The sequence below is a fragment of the Lichenostomus cassidix genome, chromosome 2 (genome assembly GCF_008360975.1).
Source record: "Lichenostomus cassidix isolate B80296 chromosome 2, HeHo_3.0, whole genome shotgun sequence".
In the NCBI taxonomy this organism is placed as follows: Eukaryota; Metazoa; Chordata; class Aves; order Passeriformes; family Meliphagidae; genus Lichenostomus; species Lichenostomus cassidix.
In genome coordinates, this window is record NC_139482.1 from 114902115 (window position 1) to 114927904 (window position 25790).

Consider the following 25790-nt stretch of genomic DNA (forward strand, 5'->3'; position numbering starts at 1 on the left):
GAGATGATGAATCTGTGATTAGTTGGTTAGTCCGTCTTTGGGATGCTGCAGGCGATGTTACACTTCTAGATGCTACTGAGGCAAGGCATTTAGGGACTGTGTCACGTGACCCAGATATCAACCAAACTATACGAGATGGGCCTGACTGCAGCAGCCTCTGGAGACGAGCTATCAGAGCTGCGAGGGAAAGATACCTACATCCCGACGATCTCTATTCGCAACAAACCCAGTGGAGAACCATAGAACAAGGGATTCAACGCTTGAGAGAAATGGCAGTGGTAGAAATTGTCTTCCCAGAGGACATAGCAAACCCAGATCCGATTATAGACCCAGATAGGATAGAATGTACACCTGTGATGTGGCGGAAACTCCTAAAGCTTGGGCCATCAGGGTATGCTTCTGCTTTAGCCATTATGAAGCAAGATGACGGGCATGAGACTGTGCGTGATATGACAAAGAAACTCCGAGCGTATGCAGATGTTGTGCATAGCCCAATGAATGCAAGAATCTCAGCTGTGGAAACAAATCTGCAGAAACTAGAAAATAAGATAGAGAAGAATCATGAGAAACTCAGTAAAGAGATTAAAGACAGCCTTCTCCAAATCTCAGCAGTACAGACCAGAGGTTCTGCTACCCCACGCAGACGCTCCTCAGCTATGAGAACTGGATATATCCCTCGACATGAGTTGTGGTATTTCCTTTGTGACAGTGGAGAAAACATGAACAGGTGGGATGGACAACCCACTGCTGTCCTGGCACGACGAGTGCGTGAATTGAAGGAGGGCAAGACTCAGAGAAGGAACTCCACCAGAAGGGAAGTAGCTCTACTCAATATGTCTGATTCCGTTGAAGGAACCTCTAACACAAATACCCACCATGGTTAGAGGGGCCCTGCCTCTAGCCAGGTAGAGGCCAGGGAAAACCGAATTTTTTGGACAGTGTGGATTCGGTGGCCTGGCACATCAGAACCACAAGAATACGAGGCTTTAGTTGACACTGGTGCACAATGCACGATAATCCCATCGAGACATGTGGGGACAGAACCTATTTCTATTTCCGGCGTTACAGGAGGATCACAAGACTTGACCCTCGTGAAAGCTGAGGTGAGCCTGACTGGAAGAGAGTGGAAAGAACATTCCATTGTGACTGACCCAGAGGCTCCATGTATTTTGGGTATAGACTTCCTCCGAAATGGATATTTCAAAGACCCAAAGGGACTCAAGTGGGCATTTGGGATAGCTGCTGTGGAGACAGAGGGCATAAAACAATTGAACACCTTGCCTGGACTGTCAGAGAACCCATCTGCAGTAGGACTCCTGAAAGGGGAAGAGCAACAAGTACCAATTGCAACCTCGATTGTGCACCGCCGACAGTACCGGACAACTCGTGATGCCGTGATTCCCATTCACAAACTAATCCGTGAGCTGGAGAGCCAAGGGGTGGTCAGCAGGACCCATTCATCCTTTAACAGCCCCATCTGGCCTGTGCAAAAATCTGAAGGAGAATGGAGATTGACTGTGGACTATCGTGCCTTGAATGAGGTGACTCCACCTCTGAGTGCTGCTGTGCCAGACATGCTGGAGCTCCAGTATGAGCTAGAGTCCAAGGCAGCAAAGTGGTATGCTACTATTGACATTGCAAATGCATTTTTATCCATTCCTCTGGCAGCAGAGTGCAGACCTCAGTTTGCTTTCACCTGGAGGGGCGTGCAGTACACCTGGAACCGATTGCCCCAGGGGTGGAAACACAGTCCCACCATCTGCCATGGACTGATCCAGGCTGCACTAGAAAAGGGTGGGGCTCCAGAACATTTGCAATACATTGATGACATCATTGTGGGGGGGGACACAGCAGAAGAAGTATTTGAGAAAGGAAAGGAAGTAATCCAGATTCTCCTGGAAGCCGGTTTCGCTATAAAAAAGAGCAAAGTCAAAGGGCCTGCCAAAGAGATCCAGTTCCTAGGAGTGAAGTGGCAAGATGGACGGCGTCAGATTCCTACTGAGGTTATCAATAAAATCATCACAATGTCCCCCCAACCAACAAGAAGGAGACGCAAGCTTTCCTAGGTGCCATAGGCTTTTGGAGAATGCACATCCCTGAGTACAGCCAGATCGTGAGTCCTCTCTACCTCATAACCCGCAAGAAGAACGATTTCCATTGGGGCCCTGAACAGCAGCAAGCCTTCACCCAGATCAAACAGGAGATTGCTCATGCAGTAGCCCTTGGCCCAGTCAGGACAGGGCCAGAAGTAAAGAATGTGCTTTACTCTGCAGCTGGGAGCCATGGCCTGTCCTGGAGCCTTTGGCAGAAGGTGCCTGGTGAGACCCGAGGTCGACCACTGGGATTTTGGAGCCGACGTTACAGAGGGTCTGAAGCCAACTACACCCCAACAGAGAAAGAAATCCTAGCAGCATATGAAGGAGTCCAAGCTGCCTCAGAGGTAATTGGCACAGAAGTACAACTCCTCCTGGCACCTCGACTACCGGTGCTGGGGTGGATGTTTAAAGCAGAGGTTCCCTCTACTCATCATGCCACCAATGGCACATGGAGCAAATGGATTGCCCTTATCACACAGCGCGCCCGTATGGGAAATCTGAATCGCCCTGGGATTTTGGAAATAATTACAAATTGGCCTGAAGGTGAAAATTTTAGTCTGACTGAGGAAGAGGAGCTGGAACAGGTGACCCGTGCAGAGGAAGCCCCACCATACAACCAATTGCCAGCAGATGAAACACGCTACGCTCTTTTCACTGATGGTTCCTGTCGTCTTGTAGGGACAAAAAGAAAATGGAAAGCAGCTGTGTGGAGCCCCACACGACGGGTTGCAGAAGCTAGGGAAGAAGAGGGGGGATCGAGCCAATTCGCTGAGCTCAAAGCTGTTCAGTTAGCCCTGGACATTGCTGAAAGAGAGAAATGGCCAAAGCTCTACCTTTATACTGATTCATGGATGGTAGCCAATGCTCTGTGGGGTTGGCTGGAAAAGTGGAAGAAGGCTGGTTGGCAGCGTAGGGGAAAACCAATTTGGGCAGCTGAAGAGTGGAAAGACATCGCTAGTCGGGCAGAGAGACTACCTGTGAAGGTCCGCCATGTAGACGCCCATGTCCCCAAGAGTCGAGCTAATGAGGAACACCGAAACAACGAACAGGTAGATCAGGCTGCAAAGATAAAGGTGTCCCAGGTAGACTTGGATTGGCAGCATAAAGGAGATTTATTCCTAGCGCGATGGGCCCATGATGCCTCAGGCCATCAGGGCAGAGATGCCACCTATAAGTGGGCACGAGACCGAGGGGTGGATCTAACCATGGACTGCATCTCTCAAGTTATCCATGACTGGGAAACATGTGCTGCCATCAAGCAAGCCAAGCGGGTGAAACCCCTGTGGTATGGTGGAAGGTGGTCAAAATATAAGTATGGAGAGGCCTGGCAGATTGATTACATCACACTGCCTCAAACCCGCCATGGCAAGCGCTATGTGCTCACAATGGTAGAAGCCACCACTGGGTGGCTGGAAACCTACCCTGTGCCTCATGCCACTGCTCATAACACCATCCTGGGCCTTGAGAACCAAGTCCTGTGGAGGCATGGTACCCCTGAGAGAATTGAGTCAGATAACGGGACTCATTTTAAAAATAGCCTCATAAACAACTGGGCTTGAGACCATGGCATTGAGTGGGTGTACCACATTCCCTATCATGCACCAGCCGCTGGCAAAGTGGACCGGTATAATGGATTGTTAAAAACCACCCTAAAGGCATTGGGTGGGGGAACTTATAAGAATTGGGAGCGACATTTAGCAGAGGCCACCTGGTTAGTCAATACCCGAGGCTCCATCAACCGAGCAGGTCCTGCCCAATCTGAGCTTCTACATACAGTGGATGGAGATAAGGTCCCAGCAGTACATGCCAGAGGCTTGTTAGGGAAAACTGTCTGGATTGATTCTGCCTCACATAAAGACAAACCCATCCGTGGGGTTGTCTTTGCTCAGGGACCAGGGTGTACTTGGTGGATAATGCAGGAAGATGGAAAAACACAATGTGTCCCTCAGGGAAATTTAATTTTGGGTGAAGGCCACATGTAAGGTTGGGATGGCAACATACCACCGTTCACCGTTCGTGACATTATTTGTACATAGTTATGTGTATATATGTATATATGTATATATGTATATATGTGTATATATATATATGTGTGTGTTTGAAGTTGGAAGATGTTAAGGTGGGCCTTAAGCCAACGCTATGGAATAAGGGGTGGAATGTCTTGGATTGATGATATGATAATCCTTTATCCCCTATCGTTGGCTTATATGCCCAAGAAAGAAAAAAAAAATGTGTGGTCCTGTCTCTTTAACTGCACGCAGCCGCAGAGAGAAACGCGGGTTGTTTTGAAAACATTTTCCCCAAGCCTCGCTCCGGGGGAGGATTCGTCGCCCGGCAGAGACTGCGTGCTGGACGGGGGGTCGGAGTGAGCTCTGTTCCCGTTTTTTCCATTCTTCTTCTTTTTTCCTCGTTCTGCTTTTCCTTCGATCTGCTTTGCCACCCGGAGACCCAGGAGGGCCAGAGGACAGCAGAGCTCTCCAGGGAGCTCCACCCGGCCCCGGGTGGGGGGCGAGGAGGAGAGGGACTGCGTCTGAGAAAAGGACTTTTTAATCAGGTTGAATAACTGCCTTTCACCTTGTTTTTCCCCGTCCCCTGTGCCTTGTAGGGCACTCTGCGTGGTTTTGTTAAATAAATAGTTTTTTCTTCACTTTCATCTGAGAGGTTCTGTTGTGGGTGGGGGAGGGGGTGTCGGGGCCCTTTGCTCTCGGAGGAGAGAGAGTCTTATCATTAACCCGGGACATGCATAAATACCCAAAGGTCTGGAGAGACTGGTAAAGCACCTCAAAGGTCTTTGTGATCTGTACCCAAGTCAGCAAGACAGCACTCCAGATGCACTGGAGCAGTTTTCTTACAGAAAATATGACTCTTAAGGACATTGCCATGAGAGAGGAACTAGAAGCAAGGCAGAGCAGAAGTGCATCCACAGAGGTTTATTTACTCCCCTGTCTGCTTGTCAGTTGATTTCAGTGGGAGTTCTCATGTCAGCAGGGATTGCTGGGAGAAGACAAATCTATCCTCTTTCTATTAAAAATGCTTTGAGAATCAGATTTACAGAAATGTATTATATAGAATTGATTGCCTTCATTAGCCTCATTTCAGTAATATTATTAGCTATAAATCACAAGACAATTTCTTATGGAATTACATTATTATTAATACCACAACATCCTGATACCCTCAACAGTTATCATACTCATTTTTCATATGCTGGAAATCCCAATAAAATTAACTAACTGGACACTAATAGCATGGCTCTATCTTTCCTTCTTCATATGTTCTGTTAGCTTGTTTTTATCTTACTTTCTTTTTTTTTTTCTTTTTTTTTTTTTAGTTGTCAAATTGTATTGCAGAGCACAGAGTGCTTTTCTGGTCCTTATAATGTCTCATACATTAAAAAGGCATTAGAGAAGATATTAGCTACCTCCATTTGCTTTAAAATGTCTTTTCTTCATGCTACTGAAAATAAGACTCATGAATGCATTAATCCTAAACAGAGTAAGTGGTCTAGGCCAAAATTTACTATTAAAAGGATGATGTAAAAAAAAAAAAAAGTATACTTTCTTCTTACGCTTGGTATTCAAAATAATTCATTGCTGATAATGGTCATGACAATAATAGGAACTTGGAGAGAAAATGAAATGACTTGGTCTAATTCAAACCTGAGAAGAAAATTAGTTTTCCTAAACAACAAAAAACTGCTTTCCAAAGTAGTTTTATCCCTGTGGAACTGGTACAAAAGTCATGCTGTTACATACTCCTTCTCTTCGGTATGTAAAAGGCTGGGGGAGATATTTTTTCACACGTATTCCCAGCCCTGTTCTATTCCCTTTGTGCTTTGTGAGATCAGCACAAAAGGTCTAGAAAGTAGGCTGGAAAAATCAGCTGCAGGTTCTCCTTGAGAGAAGGGCTCCCCAGATGGCACAGTGCTGGCAGAGCCAGCTGTTCCCACCAGCAGCTCACTCCTCCTCTCCAGCAGACTGATGAATCAAGGTCGTCATGCTCACAGTGCTCCCTACCTGGGGAAGGCAAAACGCAGCCTCTAAGGAATGCTGCTGGTGAGGAGCAGCAAAGCATCCCCCATCTACCTCAGAATCAGGTGCCAAAAGGTCCCTGCTGTCTCCCTGGATGTCAGCATCCTATGTGCACTTACACCCTGCAGGTTTATACATGAATTCTTTCTAACAGAACTTTTTAGCAGTTGAAGAGAATGATTACATCCAATGACATGGGCGTCCTACAGAGACGACACTTTTTGGTTTCTTATATAAGCAATGATTTCACAGAATGGCTGAGGTTGGAAGGTACCTCTAGAGACCAGCTCGTCCAAACCCCCTGCTCAAAGCAGGGTCAGCTTAAAGTAGATTTTCAAGGCCATGTCTCATTGGGTTTTGAATACAGACTCCACCACCTCTCTGGGAAACCTGTGCCAATGTTTAACCACTCTCACAGAAATTATTGTTTTTCTTACATTTAAGTGGAATTTCCTGTGTTACATTTGCTCCATTGGCTCTTGTCCTGCCATTGAGAACCACCAGAAAGATCCTGACTCCATCCTTTTCACTCACCTCCATCAGGTATTTATACACATTGATGAGATTCCCCCTGAGCTTTCTTATCTCATGGCTCAATCACCCCAACTGTCTTAGCCTTTCCTGACCTTAACCATTTTCTTGGCCCTGCACTGGGCTCTCTCCAGTGGCTCAACATCTCTCTTGTCTTGGACAGCCCTGAACAGGACACAGCACTCCAGGTGTGGCCTCAGCAGCACTGAGTAGAGGGGCAGGATCACCTCCCTTGACTTGCTGGCAACTCTCTTCCTGAGAAGGTCCTTCATATTAAAGCTGCTTTTTAGCTGATTGACCTCACAGCTTTAATGGGTACCTTCAGTTCTGTGGGTTCCTTTGACTTGGCATTTTCCTATTTGGAACTTCAGGAGGTTCCTGTCAGCCTGTTTCCGCAGTCACAAACATTTGGTATAGAAGCCACTCATTCCACTTTTCTGTCATCTGTAAACCTGCTGAGGGAGCACTCTGTCCCACTGTCCAGGTAACTTATGAAGATGTTAAAGTCTTTTGGCCCCAATATCAACCTTCAGTGTACACCTCTGGTGAGTGGCCTCCAGGTGAACTTTGTGTGGCTGATCATAGTCCTTTTATCCCAGCAGTTCATGCAATTTTCAGTTCAACTCTCTCCTCTTATCTAGCCTGTACATCATTGATTTGCCAGTGAGGATGTTACAGCAGCCAGTGTCAAAAACCTTGCTAAACCCAAGACAACAACATCCACTGCTCTGACTGGCCTGTAGCTCCTTCCTGAAGAAAGGAGTAAGATTTGCTTTCTTCCTGTCCTCAGAATGCTCCCCTGATGGCATTTCAAGAGAGGTCTTGCAGTGACATTATCTTCCTCAGCACTTGTAGTTTATTCCATCAGGTCCTGTGGACTTATGTTCATTCCAGCTGTGTAAGCATTACCTAATATGGTCCTTCTCCAACAATAGCAATTCTTTATTCCAGATGTTGCCATATGTCTCAGGGTCCTGAGATCCCTGAAGGTTGGCCTTACCAGTACAGACCAATAAGAAAACAGCACATTGGTCTCTTCTGTGTCCTCTATCACCAGGTCCCATGTCCCACTCAGCAGAGGGTCTGCATTTTCACCAGTCTGCCTTTTGCTTCTTTTGCTATAGAAACTTCTCTTTTTGCCTTTCACATCTCTAGCTAGATTCAACTCCAAGTGGGCTTTGACTTCACCAACCTGATCACTGCATGCTTGTGCAGTGTCTCTATATTCTTCCCATATCACCTAACACTTGAATGTTTCATTTTTTATCTTTGAGCTTCATATTCATCCATGAAGGCCTCATCCTTTGTTTTACTTCCTGCAGGTGAGCGTAGACAACTCCTGAGTCTGGAAAAGGTGATTCTTGAAAATCAGTCGGCTCTCGTGAACTCCTCTTCTCTTCTGCAAGATGGTGTTGCATGGAATTCTTCCAAGCAGGTCTCTTAACAGGCTCATTATTTGCTCCCCTAAAGTCCTATAAAGTCCAGGTCATTAACTTTTCTGTCTTCTCTCAGGATCCTGAGTTCCACTACCCTATGGTCCTGGTGACCAGGTCTGCTCCTGACATTCACATTCCCAACTAGTTCTTCTTTGTTTGTGAAAATCAGGTGCTGCAGAGCACCTTCTCTCTGCACTTCCTCGGTCACCTGTATCAGAAATTTTTGTATCATTATTATTATCAGGAATTTTGCATTATTATTTTTACATTATTGTCCTTCAATGCACTCTAGAAACTACCTGAATTGCTTTTGCCTGGCTGTCTTGCTCCTCTGTGAGGTATCAGGATTGTTAATGATCCTGATAGGACCTGGGCTAGTGAACATAAGATTTCTTCTGGTTGTCTGCAGGAGGCCTGAGCTACTTCTGTGTGATCAGGCAGTCTGTAGCAGATACCCACACCACCATCGCCCACATGGGTCTGCCAGCCAGCCCAGACCCATAAGCTGGTTCATGGCAGAGCTCCACACATCCCTACATCTCTCTCAAATACAGAGCAACCACCCCTTCTCACCATCTTGACCTGTCCTTCCCAAAGAGCCTGTATCCAGCCATTGCAGCACTCCAGCTGTACGAGTGTGATTTGCCTTTTAATCAGAGACTCCATCTACTGAGGAATTCAAAGGTGAGAAGTTTCCCTTTTTTTATTTCTTTTCCAAACAGCTGGCAACAAACAGAAAGTCCATTTCTCAGTATCATTGCAAAGCACATGTGTTATGGTCAAATATGTCCTATACTACTGTTAGTTTTATAACAAAGAAATATTTCTATCAAAAGGTGCTTATCACTAAAATTAAATAGAAATTATAAATGGCTTACTAATATTTTTCTGTGAGCCAGTTTTTAAATGGGTCACATTGTTCTTTTCTTCGCTAGCAACCTAAAATGGAAGTTATTATATCAACAGTGGTTTGCACAAAACAAAATGTTATCTGAAATTTAGTTTGATAATGTTTTCACTTGAAAATTAAGACTAAAGTAATGTATTTATTGTAAATTATCATAGTTTATTCTTTATTTTTCTATTTAAAAGCAATATTCTTGATAGTAAAAATTGCAGTCAGAGTTCTGAACAGAGAAAATGATCTTTTGGTACCGGCAATAAGAAAAATAAATATTCATGTTGAGACTATAGCATTATTGAGACTTATTTTCCCTTCATGGGCTAAATTCTCTGCTGGCATATTTGATGCAATTTCACAGACTCCACTGGAACTTCAACAATTTTTGTTACAGAGAATACAAGACTTTTTTTGTTGTTGTTACAATTGTTGTAAAAACAAGGATAACATTTAAATAGAACCATTGACAGCATTTTCTTTCACAGATCTCAGATAGGAGAGGCTATTTATGAACTCAAACTGTGGTCCATTTCTCCCTGGAGTATTGTGCAGATGTGCAGCTGCAGCTCTTCAACACCAAGGGAGGTATGAGCTATCCACAGACACCAGCAAAAAGCCAGGCTGTCTTTTTCAGGCCACACAAGGTACACAGAGCCATCCAAGGGTCACCAGCACCTCCAAGGGAAGGGGTTTTTATGCTCACTGTGAAATACTCTGAGAAAAAGGAAATTTAGATGTGCACAGGCTGCAAGGTGCTTGGCCCAGCTCAGATTTGTGCATCACATCAGTGCTGGTGTGGATTGCATTCAGGCAATGCCACGTGAGGCTGTAAAGAATTCTTCCTCAGAGAATGGATTTCCTCACTACTGTGTAAGCAGCTTCTGTTCCTGCTCAGCCCTCAGTTCAGGATTAAAGGGCAACTCAGGACTCCGCTTTGGTGGCTCAGGTTAAAGTAAGGCTAAAATGGTCAAAGCCATTTGTAACAATGAAAAGCATAATGAGGGAAAATAAAGAGGTCTTTCCACCACCTGCTGAGGAGCAGGGAGGTGCAGGAGAAAACAGACTCAAGTATAAGGTCCTGACTATTCCAGCACCATGTGTGAGATTCCTTGGGGATTCTTCAGAGAGGTGAACTTCACTTGCACTGAGATCAAGGAAAACCTGCACATTCAATCTGTTTCTCGTAAAAAAATAACTCTGAGTCTCTCCAGTGTGCAAGTCAGAACTGTCTGAAAGTCACAGGGAAATGAAGGGCTGAAAGGCTAAGAATTTTGTGCTTCTTTTTCTTTTTATACACTTTTTATTCCCACAGATCCTATGGGAAGCATAGGACTTCAGCACAGGGACAGCCAAAAAGATTCAGGGCTGTTAAAATAGTAGCTTGTTTAAATCCCAAGGTAAACTAGTTGTTCTAAATTAATCTGTGAACCCTCACATCAGATCTAGAGCCTCTGAGCAGTACAGATATTTTGAGATGATCTAATTGTAGTTGGAGAGAAAGGAGAGTGTGGGCACAAGTAACACTGTGCTGTGTGCCGCAGTGGGGTTAGCACGGGGTGCAGTGCAAAAAGCTGACATGGGCGACCAGCCAGAACACCAGGGAGCACAGATATCTAGGCATTTCTAAAATTATTTGCTGGAATAATCATAGGATAGTGGATTTGGAAGGCTTGCTAAGAAACTGAGGAAAATGTGTAAAGAAAAACCAGGTTTTTGGAAGTGCTGGTATGATTGGAAAGAGCAGGGAAGGCTACTGCTGCCAACTAATAGATTAATAGACAGGAATTGTCTCTTGTGGGAGTTCTTCCAGCTCTTCAGCAGGAATCAGAGGCACTCTGGGTAGCTTTGTTTTCTAAACTCAGGAAGGACCAATTAAAAGTAGTGCCTCTCGCCAGAGTGAATTAGAGGATACAAGTGCTGCCATCTTTAATACATATTGGGAAGCAGGGAACAGGACTTGACAGGTGAAGGCTGTGCCATGGAGCTGAAGGAGATGAGCATTTGGGGAACACCAGGGTCCTTTTGGACACCGTTCTTTTGTGAGTCCAGTGCTGACAGATGCTGTGGGGTGGGAGCACTGCATCCATCTCCACTCACATAGCACCACGAAACACCAGAAACCATCAGGGTACTGCCAATATAATCCCTAATGCCAAACAAGAAGGGGACAGAGAATGTACTGCTGGCAAATGTGGAATTTGTAGTATATTTCTATATCCACCCTCATTGGGTGGATGACATTTAGACACTGAAATGGACGTTTTTCAAAAATTCTGGACAACACTTTTGTTTTTACCCCTCTGCACAAATGGTGGAAAACATTTTTTAAAAAAACTATACTGCAGACAGAAAACAAAATGAATAAGGATTTCACAGTTTCTGACTCCTTCAAGATGTGATTGATCATCCCATTGTCACAGGTCAACCTCTGCCACAGAAAACTCCAGATAATCTTCAGCTGCATTTCCTAAACCATTAATAGGATAGACAAGGCTAAGATAACAATGCGCAATTTATTTTCCAAAAGCAGCTGACAGGAGGAAATGGATACCAAATGAATTAACTCATTAGAACAGTACGGCACATTTGGAAATTCAAAACAGACTGCCTGGAATGATTTAAATCTAGCACGAGGTTAATGTCAGTCCCTTGCTTAGGCATGTCAGTGTTGTGAACTAGTGCTCCAGTTTTAGAAAGGTTGAAGGGTGCACGCCCTGGGACTTGTGCCTTAGTGTGGCCTGGACTTAATTAATTACATGGCTTGAATACCACCTATCATGGCCCCCCCACAGGTTGCACAGTATGTGCAGGGGCTACATTCACATGCATGGACATACAGAAAAACACACAGACTTACCAACACTTTCTAATAGAAACAAAAAATTATATTGTTTGCTTGTTGAGAATCATTATTAAAAATAGCAGGTATCTCATAGGCTGTAAATACATTCTGTTTTTAAGGAACTGCATCTATATCCAGAGCACAAACTTGGCAGTTGTCTCAAGGGAGCAAAGTTTTTCTCATGCCTGATTTATAACCAACCAAGAATTTCTCAGAAATTGGTTTTTAACATTTGTCAGCCACAAGTTGTCAACCAAGCCTGTTTTCTCCTGGTAAGCTCCCACCTGTGTCTCTTTCATAGTTACAGCAGTATATTTTTAGAAAATTGTGGACTTTTTTTCAGCATACCAGACTCCATTACAGCACTGCTAAGGTAATATCTACATTTATAGCTGTCATTAATATGGTATTTAAGAGCTTTAGTTGCTTTTTATCCTTCACAGGGTAATAAGCCATAATTAAAGGAGTCAGGGGCTGTATTACAGAAACATTTGCCACCCCATGTGTAGCACAAAGATTACTTTGCAAAGAGACAATTGGGAGCCAAAGCAGTTCAGAGTATTTCTTCATATATTCATGGCAAAAGCACAATAGCACTTATTAAAAAAAAAAAAAAATCTAACAGAATAGCTTGTTCAACCACTGTATCTGAAAATGGCTTAAATTTGATTAGTGTGTGCAGATAATGGGAACTAGACAACAGCATAAAAATGGTCCTGTTGATTTATATCTGAACAGTCCACACACATGATCTACAACCAGCAGCTGTAAAAAGCTCTTTGCTTTCCTTTCAGTGCAGAAATCACTTGGAACAAGGGTCATCCCAAAACAAAAGCAATTCAAGCAGCCTATCTGAGAGGAAGATGAGGAAGGAAGGAAAGAGACTGATTTCGTCTTCGACACTGTGGATCGTTTTTACATCATCCCAGATTATGCAATACACCATGCCAGGGACTGTGAAGCATGAGTTCATCAGGAAAGGGCACTTTCATTAGTGCTGCTGCAGTGTGTGCTCCCAGATGTCTGAGGTGGAAAGGTCACAGCCACAGACTTCACAGCATCACTATCTGGCCTGTCTACACCCACCCCTGGTTATCCAGAGTTATGAGAAAGGGAGGTTAAATGCTTTCATATGGCTGTGTTTATCCTGGTGGCATACAGAGGAGAATCCTGTTAAATTAAGCAGCTCATTCTTAAGAATGGCAGTTACTGTGAAGCAAAGATTAAAGTAAAATTCCATGAATTAGTGATCTGATTTCATTTGGCAGTGATGTTTTACAATGTGTACTGTCAAACACTATATCGTGTTAGTGATAAAGAGAGCACGTGAGGATTTACAATGTAAAACGGTGTGAAATGTCTTTGGTTATCAAACTCTTGTTCCTTTGTTTGCATGTAAACCACAAACTGGTTTGGCATAAGGCACAAGAATTTTTTCTCATCTCAAAATAAATGATCAGCTGTACTGGAATAAGGTGAAAGTACAAAGGTAAGGGGCAGGATTACTTCAGATCAGGGGATTGCTTCATATAGTCACAACCCTTCTTTTCCTTGAGTATCTGGATTTAGTGTGATATTTCAATAATCTTCAGAGAAGTGTTGAAAGTCCATTTTTTAAACTGTATTGGTCTTTGTTCTTTTATTGAATTCCCCACATATATGTGCACACACACACACACACATGCACACACTCTTAACCCCTTTCATTATGCACCAAAAAGCTTTAGTGGCCCCAAGTCACAGTACTTCTGAAATCAAATATGTTGGTGTTTTGTGGAAGCTATCTTGCAAATTCTTGCAGAACAGATGTGTGATCCCAAGTCATGCAACCTGCCAGGTCTGTAAATTGAGGGTCCGAATCACATATAGTCCTCTTCTTTTATTTTGTTCTGGCTTAAAACAGCTCTCTGAGATCCACCTCATGCATGCAATTGCCCCAAAGAGAATTGCTAGATTTAGCTGACAGATGCAAAAAATCTCATGTTGTCACAGAATTCCCCAGTGTCTACTGAGCACCAGATGTCAAAGAATGCAAATCTACAGCTGGGTCTGGTGTTCATTTGTACTCCAAATTCCCTCCCTCCCAGCTGTTGTTTTCCACTTCCATGTACACAGAGTTGAATTTTCAGAAGTAGGAGATAGACACTCATGGCTCCCTATATTGATGTGAATATAAAAGTTTCTCTAATTGCATGGAAAACATCTTTTTGAGTTGAATAATAAATGTATCTGTGAGGGTATATTTGAGTATGTTCACCCATCACTATTGAAGGCAACCTTACTCATAAACACAATCTCTTCTCAGTAAGTTCTCTGGAACTGGAGTTGTCTTTCCAAATAGCTGTTTAGAGGTACAGAATAGTTTTTTCACCCTTGCTTAGGCCTCCTGGGCACCATGCAAATAATAAGCATGACCACAATAACACAAAACAAAAGACCTATGGTCATGTGGAACTGCAGAGCTGTGTTTATTCAGTTATCTGATGGGCCCTTTGCTGGCCATCCTTTGTGTCCCTCAGGAAAGAAAGCTGTGGTCTGGAACTGTGATGACTGGTTTTAAATTCTGCTCTCTCTCATGTAGATATTACCAGCCTGCACAGCTTTTGAAACATTGTCAGACAATAATACGTCTGCAAGAGCTGAATTGATTTTTCCTTTTTTTTCCTGACCTAAATAAGGAGAAAATTTGAAGCAACAGGTAAGGGTGACTACAGTAGTCTACATTTGTTTTCTTGAGTTTCCTGTAAATGAATTCAGAAGTTCAGAATTTCTAAGGTTCACCTCCAGTGATCTCTAAAGTAGTTTAGATTGCCTTTTTTTATATGAAGATGGCATGCATACGGACACTTTCTCTTTCTACTTATTTGTGTGATGATCTTCAACTCACTGAGCTCTCTATTGTACAGAGAGTAATCATAATCTAAGAAAATATTTGGTATCTTACACCTCTGATTTTCAGCCAGTCAAGAAAGTTGGTTTCACCTAGGGCTGAGGACACATTACTGTGTTTCAGAGGGATAAGTCTTGAATGGTGGGAGAGTACTCAGAACACAGGTTCAAATTTAAGTTAAAAGTCCAAATTAGACAATCACATGTCAGTTCCTGCTTTTTAAGGAAAGCATAGCATGCACTTTACCATTGCAACGTGCCTTATATCAGACTCCAGTAGTTTCCCAGGACATTTGCCTTTCTGCACTGTTTTTATTGCCTTCACCTCGATGGGGATATTGTTGTCACAATTTAACCCCCCTGCATGTTTCAGTGCCCGGACCAAATGCAATTCACCAAACAGCACCACCTCCCCGATGTCACTGTGACCTGAGGAGGCAAACCCATGCTATGACCAGCAGTGCTGAGCAGATTTCTCATGCAGTACCTGTAAATAGCATAGACTCACCTCACTACAGCTACCACACACTTCTTCAAGTCACAGCCTGGCTTGCATGCAGATACCACAGCTCTTTCTACATCCCTGTTACCCAATCCTCCCAGATCTGACCCTAGGGCAGGCAGAGCCAGGTCAGGTACCTGAATCTGCCAGGTGAATACTAAGAAATCTTCGCATTGCCAGCAAGATTGAACCAAATCTGACTACAAAATACCGAAAAGTTGACTCCTAAAGTTGCCTATGCTGGTGCCTCAGTCCTATTATTCTCATGAAGTGCTTAAACATAACTTGAGTGATAGTTATCAAGCACAGCAATGGAACACAGACATAGGAAGAGTCCCCAGGAATTTCTGTATTTATTGACTATGCCCATAAAACAGAGCAATGGTAATGAAAATGTTAAGTGTTAACAGCATGTTAACAGTATTGTTTGTAACTACTATTGTTATATAGGTATCCACAGTATCCATTTTTTAAAGTGGATAATAGTATCAATTTAGGAAAGCTGTGTTTTAAGATAAAAGTGGTGTTTAATGGTTTTACATTGAGCACTAGCAGAGCTATCGACCTATCAGATAAGAGGAAAGGAGGGAGAAGAGTATAAAATACTTTGTTTGAAGTGATATGACCCGGCACAAATAGCCCGAGTGACATTTTAAGATCAAACAGTCCAAGCATCAGGTACATATACTTCAAATCACAAGGGGAAGTTTTGACAAGTTGAGCCTGATCTGCCTAGGATCTAGTGCTAGTGCTCAGAGTGACAAAAACTTTTATTTCATTCTGACTTTCTGAAGTTTATCCTGCATATTTTTAAAAGTATCACCAAGTTGCATTTATTTATTTATTTGACTTCTAATACTTTCTGGTGATAATATACCAAATAAATATTTATTTAAAAAATTTAAATGTATTTACCAAGTTAAATTTTCAGGCTAGTGACTGTTTGCCTGAAGGATTAGAAAGGAATTACTACTAACGGGAAAGCAAATATTTTTTAACTTGATGAAGAAATACATGTTCACATATTTAAAAAAAAAAAACCTAGCCAAAGATGACATTTAAATATGAAAACTCATAAAAATAATGTTAAAATGTTGAACAAATATTAAAGAAAGAGGAAGTGCTTAGAAAGGTAGGGAAGTCAGGGAGTTTCTCAAATGCTCTGTACTGTCAAATATACATTAAATCTGAGACTGCAAGACACTGAGAATCAAACTGAGAAGTCAGCAGGAAAACAAAGTACTGATTGTGTTCAGAGTGAAGTACAGGAGATGCATGAGGATGGGGGATTAAAAGCCTGTCTGAGGTGGTGTTTGGAAGGTTGGGGAAAACACTGTTCTGAGGCAAATGGGCAGGTGGGCAGCGATTGCATAAAAAATAACTGTGGGGAAAAGCAATGTCACCTACAAAAATCATAGAGAAGAGGGTTAGAGATTCTTCTATTGCAAAGGTTTTCATTCATAGGAAGCAAATAAAGGACATTTGTGCAGTAAAAAGCAGTCTATCAGAGCCTGCCCCTCACGCTACAAACATGACTTCTGTCAGAAAGGAAACATATGTTCTCAGCCAACACCAGTGTTCAGAGCCACCACGCTGCTGGAGATGGACACTGAGCACAGGGAGCCCCAGCAGGACTGGTGTGGGAAATGGGGCTTGGACACGACAGCCAGGCTGTGGAGACCAGCCATCCCTGCTCACTCAGAGCTCTCCATATAAAGCCAGATACCTCTGGATTCACTATATTGAATGTCTGCCTTATGTTCATTATCATAGAAATCTATCTCAGAAGCATTGCCTTCTGCCTGGGAAATAAATGTTTCTACTTTGCTTCATTGCCTAATGGCTGGAGGAGTCCATTACCTTGGGAAAACATTTTTTCCATTTACACTGACTCTTAAATATTTTATGATCATTTTTCTTTCTAGCTTTCACAGTAAATAAAGCAAATACATGACAGACACAAGATATTAAATAGACACCAATGTATGTAATTTAGTGCAGATATTGATCCTCACTTATTTTCATCCTGACTTTCTATAAATTGTACTGTACACTATATTGCTTCCTTTAATCATTTTCATTTACTTTAGACTATCAGTGCTTAGTTTGACTACCTTTAAGTCTCTATCCTATAAGTACTTCACAGTGAACTTCAGGAGGTACTGCTTTCAAATGAAGCAGCTCTGAGGCTTGGATCCTAGTGTTTGAAAGGCATTTAATTATTACTTCTCTGTGAGGATTGTTGCAGTGACATTTCAATGTAGTATCTCTGCCACTAACTCGCTTTCAGTTATCTTGGAATCAAACATCATTTTTATCAGTCTGAAAAACATAGTAAAAGACCTTTTTAAATGATCAAATGTAATACATTCTGCACATACAGACAAAATAATAATAAATATTAATGGTATTATTAATTAATACAAATAATAATCCACCTACATTTGTTGAAAGGAGAGGGCAGAGTGAGACTCTAAGGCACCTCACAGATGAACTGATAGAATATATCCTTGAAAACTCATTTCTGCAGCACTGTTTTGCTTAGCCACATCTCTGGTTTTGGGAATCAAAATGAAACAATGGCATTAAGGTTACCTGGTTTCCCTTATGTATAGCAACTGCATAGAAATGACCAGGTATGTACAGGGAAACTGAGCCAAGACCTGCCTAACACAAGAGGAGACTTTCTGTACTGAAGCACTCCCGACTGGGCTGCAGGTAATAGGCAGACACTTTGTGGTGTGTGCAAAGCACAGCATTATCCTCGGTGCCATGCAGTAAAGGGATGATGGTTATAATAATCACAAACCTTGTGCATTCGATTAAATTGAATTGAAATTATGTCTAGGGTTATTATGGTCTGTAAAATCTAGCTTTGTTTTTTGAGTTTCAAGTTGAAACTTTGAAGAGACGTAGATTCAGAGATTTTGTGAATTCTGTGATTCACAGATATATAAAATGGGTAACGCCCCACCCCCATGGGAGGGACCACAGTGAGTCATCTGGTCCAAGTTCCCTGCTCAAGTAGGGTCATTCCTAGAGCACATGGCACAGGATTGCATCCAGACAGTTCTTGAATATCCACAGTGAGGGAAACTCTACAACCTCTCTGGGTAATCTGTTCCAGTGCTCAGTCACTGAACAGGAAAGAAGTTCTTCCTCAGATGGAACTTTCTGTGCACCAGTTTCTGCTCATTGCCTCTTGTCCTACTGCTTGGCACCACCAAGGAGAGCCTGGATCCATCCTCTCAGAACCCTTCCTTCAGATACTGACAGACACTGATGAGGTCTTCTCTCAGTTGTCTCTTCTTGAGGCTGAACAGGCCCAACTCCCTCAGCCTCTCCTCATAAGCGAGATGCTCCAGTCCCTTAATACTTTTCACTTCTTGAAATGGAAAAAACTTAGCCCCCTTAAAACATTATGTTTGTAATATCAAAGCCAAAAAATAATTAAGTATTCCTAGAAAATGTCATTCTTTTCCATAAAATCTCTCCATTTTGCTCGAACCCACATTAATATTGAACAAAATGTTTCAGGAACTCTTCCAACCATGTGAAACAGATTTACTATGTGTAGGATATATATGACATCAATTTTAAAAGGTCAGGATATGAAATATTATATTATTACAACATATTAACTGTATCCACTGACTACCACTGCCTGTACAACACTGACTAGGCATCACAGCATCAATATTTTTTCTTTGAGAAAGAAAAACACAGGTCTTGAGAATACAGTCTTTGACCAAACTACCTTCTCTGAATCTTGCAACATTTAGAAATTTGGTCTCTTTCCAAGGAGTAGTTACAAAAGAGGAGAGATTTAAGTCTGGCTTCAGAACTGGGCAAATAAGCTTTTGTGTAGAGTAAATGAACTATGGGGGAACTGGAACTAGGGAACTTTGAATCAAATCAACTAATAAATTCAGCCAGAAATGGGAACTGGCTAGGGAGAATAAAAAGGTCACAATACTTTTGTTTCATATTTCTTTGTTTAATGAAATTCCATATTTGAAAGCACTGAATATTTTTTGTGATATCTTTTAAACAAAATACCTGATATCATTTTGCAAAACACCACTTCTAATTACTAATTTTTTATTAAGATAATCAATTATTTTATTAAGATAATCAAAAAATCTTAGTCCAAAATCTTAAAACAGCATCTTTAAAAAACAAACAAACAAAAAACCAACCAAAAAAAAACCCCGAAAAACAAACCACAAAAGATTAAGGATCCAAAATGGACTTCCCAAAAGCCTTGGCATATATTTATACATATACACATACACATACATCCCCTTCATTCAGCTTCTGTTCTCACCAGAAATGTTTGCTCTTCAGATAACTTTCTCGTAGTGAAGCATGGGGCATATAAAATCTCTTGAGTTGTAGCTTGCATTGCAATTGGATTTACTTCTTAGAACATTTTCTGAAATGTGCTTCATAGATGTATTCATTTAACATAAATTTCACCCAAATCCCTGGGGCTGTTGTCTCCTACTGGCCAACCCTAGACTTTCATAGACACCTTGTTAATAGAGAGCACCACTGCTCAAAAATTTAACTGGAGGTTAAGCTGTTTGAAGGTGGTCCTAGATTTATTACAATCCCTTAAATGACAGTGACTCTATCATGAAAAGGCCCACAACATACCCCAAATATATATTCCACTAATAATACAGAATGCTTGTTTTTTGCTAGCCTGGACAGACAGTAACTCCATAATATTAGAACTTAATTTTATTTCTGCCAAAGAGTGGCAATCTACTTTATGATCTACCACCTTTGCGTGCTAACTAAGGCATGATAAATAGTAAACTGAAGCCTCTGAGTGCCAGTTTTGGCACTTCTCTTCCACATCACGCAGTAGTAATATGACATAAAGTCTCTCCATTAAGGTCTTAGAGCAGCCTTCCCATACCAAAAGGAGGCCTGCAAGAGAGCTGGAGAGGGATTTTTTACAAGGACATGCTGTGATAAGACAAGGGGTAATGATTTTAAGATAAAGCAAGGTAAATTCAGTTTAGTGCATTGTGAGGCACCAGAACAGGTTGCCTGGAGAAGTTGTGAATGCCCCAGCCCTGGAATTGCTCAAGACCAGGCTTGATGGGGCTTTGAGCAACCTGGTCTAGTGGAAGGTGTCCCTGCCCATGGCAGGGGGATTGGAACAGGATGACCTTTAAGGTCCCAATCAAACCATTCTCTGATTCTGTGACTTTATTAGCACAGGCAGCCATGCCTCATATTTTAGTTGCTGTGCTGTCTTTAGCCAATGTACATCAAAGGCTCACACCATACAGCAAACAAACTCTATTTTGCTAAAGCAGAGAAAACTGTATTGTTCCTGTGCAATGTTGGTAAGATCTGGGGAAAAAGATTATTTTTGTGATTGAGTTTCTACATTGGAAACATTTCCACACTGAAATTCAGGGTGAGGCAGCAGCATTTGCCACAACCTCACTGAAATTTTAGTCAAGAATATATACTCAAAGTAGTGTAATTTCCTTTAAAACATTTATTTCAGTGCATACCTTTTGTACTTATTTATAGAAATTAATATGAACCCAGTCAATCACTTCAGATATCCAAAGCAACATAATCCTTAACATTTCCTTCATCCCATGTCCCATAATTACTACACAAGGACCAATCCTTCATCCCTGCTTTCCATCCCTTCCTTCAACTCCTTGAAAGGAGTAAAGGAGACATGTTTTCCAGCACACCCCAAGGGAGAAAATAATCCCAGATTGAGGCCAGGAGCAATTTCTAAGGTTGAGGGCATATAAAAACCCATTTTCCTCCAGCCCCAAAATTTGTAGACATATATCTGCAATTTCAATTCTTCCACAATAGGCACTGAGATACAGTGTTCTGAGTGCTGAGCAAAGCAAAACTCACTTATTTCTTCATGCCAAATCTTCCTTTAGGAGGTGTGTTTGTTTAGATTGTCCAGGTCATCTGAATAATTGAATTTCTGTGATATTTCTATTCCTCACCAGGCTAAGAAATATGCAAACTGTGAAGGAAGAAATATCATAAACTTACTATTGCTTACTTGCATTATTTGTTTGTACCCTAATGCTCTTTGTTGCTTTTATGTTTTCTGCTTAATGCAGAAAGTACTTTTCAAATAGTATCCATGCAAACAAAATCCCTCTGGCTCATCCAGGTTTGTCTTCGTTCTCTTGACTTGAGCTGCTCCATCTTTGCCACACACCCTCAGAAGACTAATGACAAACAGTACTATTACAGCTAGAAAAAATTACCTGCTGATAGCAAGCAGGAGCAAGCTTAGATTATTGGATTTGTCATGCTGGAACTCAGTCCCAGTGTATTTCATCTACCCTCTCATCAAGATATCTCTGCAGAAACCAGTATCAACACTCTCAGTGCCTTCAAAAATTCTCCAAAGTATGTCTGATCAATCTTTATTCTTACAGAATGTTTGAGATGGAGACTGTGAATGACTCTAACCAGAAGTAAGTGAAAATCAAGAACATCTTCAGCCAATTTTCCTTTCACCTCACGCTGTTTTGTTTTCCTAAGTCTCATAGCTGGAATCTGCTTAGATAAATAAAGTTGTTAAGGATTTACAGAAAATGCCTAAACATTGTATGGCATCACAAGCTATATCAATTCTCTTGAAATACTTTTAAAAGAGTAGAAGCTTTGCTTTATCTCAGCACTAAAGATGGGCTTCAGCCTTTTGCAAGCCCTGTTTGAGTGTCTGTGTCATAACTCAGGACCCAGAGAACACTTTTTCTTCTTTGATGCACTGATTTCCAGTTGATATTCACTGCAATCTGGCTTCTAAGAATCCTATTTATAAGAGGGAAATTACTACAATGAGAGTTATAACTTGATTTGATTTCCTACCTACATAGCCTTGATGACAAACCTCAGATGAGTTAAGCAAAGCACATGTGTTCAATGTTGACATTGTTTATCTTCTGTGACTATCTTTTATTGTAAATACAGGATTCAAACACTCAGTTTAAATCCAGGCAGACAGAGAGAGACATACTTATTATTACCAAAAAAATAAAAATAAAAATTTCCTACACCTTGAGCCACTTAATATTCTTACAAAGACCATCTATATTAAACGATATTTATTTCTAAGCTAGATTTTATCCACTTAACATATAATGATTTATTGCAAATATTTGTTATAAATCTTACACAGCTTAAGATAACTTGCAAACAAAAACATACTTGCACCCCTCTCAGAAGCATAAATATAAATCAGCACTATACATTGCCCTGAGTTAACACACAAGCATTTCCATCATTCCTCACTGCCTAGTGCCTCATCCTCAACAGGATCTTTTCCCTACCTCTGCTGCCTTCCAGTGGCTCTACTGCCTTTCAGCTGTCACCTACTCTTTACAATATTTGTTCTTTTTTCTAGGATCTTTGGGACTTCTTTACATTTATTAGTAAGTCTTGCTCTACTCTGATTTGCCTGATTTACTTCATATATAATATAATATTGTATATTATATGAACATTTATAATGAACATTGAGAGTGTAGGTTAAAAGCCTCTTCCCAGCTTCCCCTCTCATTTCTTGATTTGAGCTGTTTCTTTACAGAGGAAAAGGGAAGGAGCTCAGTTTCTGGAATATTTCCAAATGGACAAAAATTGCAAAAGTCCAGATATCTCAAGTTCTTGATCTGCTAGTCCTCACTGTTATTTCTTTGCCATACTCCAGCTACAAAAAGCCTCTTCTTTGCCCATTTCTCCATGTATGGCATCATTTCTTACATGATTCAATGGAAACATCACCGTGTCATTTATCAAAATGTGTAGCATAGCTGGGAACTTCTTTCAGTGTTTTCTTTCACACTTGTGTTTCCTGCATTCACTTGGAAATATCCACCATCCTAACAAGAAAATCCATCCCTAGATTTGTCTCTTCCTGATATCTGAGTGAGTGGATGTGAATGGTGTGTGATACCAGATACCTGCATGAATGGTTCTTTCAGACTTCAGGTAAGATAAACTTCTTGGAGAACAAGCACAAAATTTTTCACTAACAGAAGCATATGAACATCATAACTCTCCCAATGAAACTCAGAAAGGATTCATTATGCAGACAATACAAGCCATTATAGCAGGAAAAACAAAATTAGCTCTTATATCATTCAACTGAGCCTGTGCCAAAACAAGAAGTAAATCACTGAAGTTGTGTATAATGCATGAGGTATACAACATTGTTGAAAATTGATTTTTTTTTAATGATAAAAGGGAATTGGCACAGAAGTGATACGTAATTTTAAATTCTTAGCCTAATATCATTGCTAATTTTAATTGCTATTAGAAGAACCTTGTTTTCCTCTAAGGCATTATGTAAAGAATCATTTTAGCTCAAATATGCATGGAAAATGTTTAAGGGCCATTACAGAACAAACAATGAATATGAAAGCAACAGCACTAAACTAGCAAATATCTCAAGCTATGATGCCAGGACTTGGCTGTTTAGCTATCAAGCAGACATTAACAGATGACAGATAAGTTATTATTCAACAAAGTTGGATGCAAAAAGCTTAAATGCATCCAAACGATAATGTAAAATACAATCCAAAATCTGATGAATGGGAAAAACTACACATAACATAAAAACATAATTTCTGTGTAATATTCTTAATTATGAAATACTAACATTTCAGCACGCAAGGTTTTAGCAGCAGTTTGGAATCCAGTTTATGAAACTGAGTCCCACACATTTACATATAATTGTATTTGTGCAAAAGATGCCAGCATGTGCTGAAAACAGGCTTTGGCATGCAGTGGCTCAGAGCAGGGGGAGCAGCACAAAAGCCACCAGATCTTTTATCTTGCCTAGACACTTTTCTGCTCAGAATCAGAACTGTCCTGAGCAAGAGCCAGAAGCTCTTATCACCTTACAGGAGGTCACCTCTGCAGGAAGGCAGAAAGGGTCTGAAGAGGCACACCCTTTTCCTCTCCCAACCTCAGGAAAGCCCTGCTCATGGCTGAAATGACATTGGCAAAGGACAATACATGGGATCCCAAAAGAAGTGCTTGCCAGAGATACAGCACATAGATAAAATGGAGTGCTTTGCAATAGATGGAGATTTTAACACATGTAACTGAAATATATGCAATTGCAGAGAAAAAGGAAATGTTAAATGTAAGTAGCATGCAAGATAAGTGTGACTCGATGAAAAATATTGCATTGCTCTAGCAAAACTAGAGAGGCATGAATAAACATTCAACTAAAAGCAATGGAGGGGTGCAACCAGAATATTTAGTAATGCTGTTGAAGACATAAGCAGATGCTGTGTTCACTGACAACAAACAAGTAAATGAAAAGCAAAAATATTTTTAAGCAAATTTTATAAGCAAGTGTATCTATTCCATGAGGATAGGAATCAGAAAAACCAGCACATGTAACCAAATCCAGCATCTAAATCTTGGTCATTGTGACAATACAGACTAAAATGCCTTTTTTACAAGTATTTCCTGTGTGTGTATTATTAGGTGAGGGAATAAGCAAGAGGAAAAAGAATACAAAAGAATCAAACTCTGTAGTCAAGGCAGTCTCTAATAAAGGACCTCATTTGTATTATTCTGCATTATAAACTCAGAGAACTATCCAGAGTAGACAGGTTTTAGGGTAATTTGTAAATCAATTACTTTCTTGTTAACATTGTTATGAAGAACACTTTGGACATTACACAAACATTTGCTCAAAACAACAACTAATTTGGAGTTAAAAGCAGAGAAGTGCCTGTAAGCAAACAAAAATTCAGGCCATATGTACAACAATTGAACAAAATGAACTATATTGATTTAATTTAAAATCAATTAATAACCACTTAATTTGAAATAAAACTATAGTTTAAAATTCCCCATGAGACATATAGGTGCTAGAGTTTTTGCAATATGCTCTGTATTCTAATTGGCAGGAAAAATTTGGTCATAACATTTACATTTTCATTAGTTACAAAACAAGGAAGTAATGTAAAAGACATAATGGCAACTAAGAATAGAAATCCTAGCATCACTGCTGAAAAAGAACAAGTGGAAAATATAAAGTATTAATAATAGTAGCCACAGCACTTTATTTTGAAATATTTGAAGGAGTGAGAACAGAACTGAGTAATGGCACAAACATTTTTTCTGATCAAGCTACAAAAATCTTTTTGCAGACAGAAGGATGGAAAAATGTTGAAACTGAGTTGGGTTAAACACAATATTCTTAGGTTATAAAAACATCTGATTTATGTTTTTTATTGTAATATGGTTTTTGTGTGTAAATACAGACTGATTTGTAATGCCTGGAAAAGAAGTTTTTATGCTAACTCATTAATTGCCACTACTTGGAATTGTAGTTAACTATTTCAGAATGTGTTTAATGAAAGGTTACCTTTGTTGTTTTACTTGGACATGCATATCTCCTGTCACCCTTTGTTGCTCAGTGCTTTGCATGTTGCAGAGGAATTTAAGATTGGAAGTCCTCCCTCCCATTTATTCACTAAATACATTCCCTGCTGGCAAAGACAACCATGTGAATAGCTTGCTATCATTCA

At 40.8% G+C, this 25790-nt stretch overlaps 1 long non-coding RNA gene across 1 annotated transcript in view; it reads left to right on the forward strand.

Moving 5' to 3' along the window:
* The window catches only part of LOC146442039 (uncharacterized), a 28913-nt gene extending 10847 nt beyond the window's left edge, over window positions 1–18066 (forward strand). Inside the window, exons 2-5 of the long non-coding RNA XR_014850125.1 lie at window positions 8649–8778; window positions 9481–9580; window positions 11957–12109; window positions 12632–18066. This is a non-coding gene — a long non-coding RNA (uncharacterized LOC146442039). The remainder of the gene's footprint in view (window positions 1–8648; window positions 8779–9480; window positions 9581–11956; window positions 12110–12631) is intronic.
* Window positions 18067–25790: the final 7724 nt, after the last annotated feature.